Source organism: Hyperolius riggenbachi, chromosome 4 (genome assembly GCF_040937935.1).
Source record: "Hyperolius riggenbachi isolate aHypRig1 chromosome 4, aHypRig1.pri, whole genome shotgun sequence".
Classification (NCBI taxonomy): domain Eukaryota; kingdom Metazoa; phylum Chordata; class Amphibia; order Anura; family Hyperoliidae; genus Hyperolius; species Hyperolius riggenbachi.
Window position 1 is genome coordinate 8,820,784 of NC_090649.1, and position 2,500 is coordinate 8,823,283.

The following is a 2,500-nucleotide window of genomic DNA, read 5'->3' on the forward strand; positions in this document are numbered from 1 at the left end:
TGCTAGGCAAGTTTCAGCATGTAGCGTTGGTGGTATAGTGGTGAGCATAGCTGCCTTCCAAGCAGTTGACCCGGGTTCGATTCCCGGCCAACGCATGTGAGCTTGCTTTTGGCACCCTACAATTCCATGGAAGACAAGACCAAGACAAGATCTCTGAACAGTTAGGACATCCTGCACCTGCTCAGTCTCTGGAGAGGTTCCATTCCGGTGCAGCAGACTCTACGCCAGCTTAAAGTTCTTTCTAAATGGTCAACACTTAATGCAGACACTCTATAATGTTCTAAACAAATAGCTAGCAAGGCACTAAAGCGAGCCTGTCCTTGGGTGGGCTTGAACTGCCTTTCTTTGGCTTGACAGCCGTCGCCAGGCTTTGGGTTCGATCCCCGGCTAATACTTTACTGCTGCTTCTGGGGTACAGAAAACTTCATTTGGTCACAGACACTGCCAGGGATGTCTGTTGTATCACTAAGACATGAACTTGATGCTGCTCACCCTTTTCATGAACGTGAATGAGATTCCAACGTGTCTCAAATGAATCTACATGGCTATCTGGGGTTCTCTTCGGACAACTGTTGAACACAAAAGGAAAGGCCGTCCCTGGGTGGGCTTGAACCACCAACCTTTCGGTTAACAGCCGAACGCGCTAACCGATTGCGCCACAGAGACTGTGCCTGCAGTTGTTGCTAAATGATTTTATGGGGATGTATGTGTGTCTTGTGGAGTGAGGAAGTAAGTCTGCTCCAAGAAGTTTAACGCCACTTTTTCCCACAATGAAGCATTCACTGTATGGCAGCAGAGTGGCGCAGCGGAAGCGTGCTGGGCCCATAACCCAGAGGTCGATGGATCGAAACCATCCTCTGCTAGGTGTACGTTGGTTTTTATACCTTGCTTACCATATGGGCCAATTGTCGGCCATAGCCCCTTAAGAGAAAGTGTCATTAGGGCCTTGCTGTAACATATATAGTAGTGTAACTATTTCAACTAATGTACCCTTCTTAAACTTGAAGGTTGAATACAAACAGAAGCAGAGTGGCGCAGCGGAAGCGTGCTGGGCCCATAACCCAGAGGTCGATGGATCGAAACCATCCTCTGCTAGGCATGAATTCATTTTTGCGCCTTGCTTTATCGCATGGGCAAAACGGTTTCCATTGCCCTGTAAGAGAAAGTGTAATAAGGGCCCTGCTGTAACGTACATATTAGGGTAGCTAAGACTACTCCTGGGCCGTTCTTGCAGTTGAAGAGATGGGTGAACTGTGACACCGCACTTAAAAAAAAAAAAAAAAAAAAAAAAAAAAAACAGCAAACAGAGGAGCTTCCCCATATTGGAGCATTGGATTTGGTCAAGTCTTAAGCCAATGTGTTGTAGGGCACAAGTAAGCTTTGGGTTAGCAGGAATGGTTGCATGGCCACCTAGCTTTTCATCCTTCCCACCCTTGCCCTGGAATCTTCCAGACTTCAAATTGCTGTCCTTTGCTGTGTGTGTTGCACCAGCATCATCCAGGGGGGCACATGATCTTTCTGAAGTCTTGAATTGAAGTCTGTAAGCAGTATCACCATGTGTCCCACTGCTTACATCTAGCAAAGTAGGCAAATAAGCAAGCTCATTTTTCTCTTGGGTATATTGCAATGGTACATGCTAGGCAAGTTTCAGCATGTAGCGTTGGTGGTATAGTGGTGAGCATAGCTGCCTTCCAAGCAGTTGACCCGGGTTCGATTCCCGGCCAACGCTTGTGAGCTTGCTTTTGGCACCCTACAATTCCATGGAAGACAAGACCAAGACAAGATCTCTGAACAGTTAGGACATCCTGCACCTGCTCAGTCTCTGGAGAGGTTCCATTCCGGTGCAGCAGACTCTACGCCAGCTTAAAGTTCTTTCTAAATGGTCAACACTTAATGCAGACACTCTATAATGTTCTAAACAAATAGCTAGCAAGGCACTAAAGCGAGCCTGTCCTTGGGTGGGCTTGAACTGCCTTTCTTTGGCTTGACAGCCGTCGCCAGGCTTTGGGTTCGATCCCCGGCTAATACTTTACTGCTGCTTCTGGGGTACAGAAAACTTCATTTGGTCACAGACACTGCCAGGGATGTCTGTTGTATCACTAAGACATGAACTTGATGCTGCTCACCCTTTTCATGAACGTGAATGAGATTCCAACGTGTCTCAAATGAATCTACATGGCTATCTGGGGTTCTCTTCGGACAACTGTTGAACACAAAAGGAAAGGCTGTCCCTGGGTGGGCTTGAACCACCAACCTTTCGGTTAACAGCCGAACGCGCTAACCGATTGCGCCACAGAGACTGTGCCTGCAGTTGTTGCTAAATGATTTTATGGGGATGTATGTGTGTCTTGTGGAGTGAGGAAGTAAGTCTGCTCCAAGAAGTTTAACGCCACTTTTTCCCACAATGAAGCATTCACTGTATGGCAGCAGAGTGGCGCAGCGGAAGCGTGCTGGGCCCATAACCCAGAGGTCGATGGATCGAAACCATCCTCTGCTAGGT

The 2,500-nt window shown here is 47.6% G+C and overlaps 4 non-coding genes across 4 annotated transcripts; 2 read left to right on the forward strand and 2 right to left on the reverse strand.

The window, feature by feature from the left end:
• The first annotated feature begins 23 nt into the window (after nucleotides 1-23).
• Nucleotides 24-95, forward strand: TRNAG-UCC (transfer RNA glycine (anticodon UCC)). The gene has a single exon. It is a non-coding gene; the product is annotated as a tRNA-Gly (tRNA).
• Nucleotides 96-592: 497 nt separating this feature from the next.
• TRNAN-GUU (transfer RNA asparagine (anticodon GUU)) lies at nucleotides 593-666 on the reverse strand. Its single transcript has one exon. It is a non-coding gene; the product is annotated as a tRNA-Asn (tRNA).
• A 991-nt stretch (nucleotides 667-1,657) lies between these two features.
• Nucleotides 1,658-1,729, forward strand: TRNAG-UCC (transfer RNA glycine (anticodon UCC)). Its single transcript has one exon. It is a non-coding gene; the product is annotated as a tRNA-Gly (tRNA).
• A 497-nt stretch (nucleotides 1,730-2,226) lies between these two features.
• On the reverse strand, nucleotides 2,227-2,300 carry TRNAN-GUU (transfer RNA asparagine (anticodon GUU)). Its single transcript has one exon. It is a non-coding gene; the product is annotated as a tRNA-Asn (tRNA).
• Nucleotides 2,301-2,500: the final 200 nt, after the last annotated feature.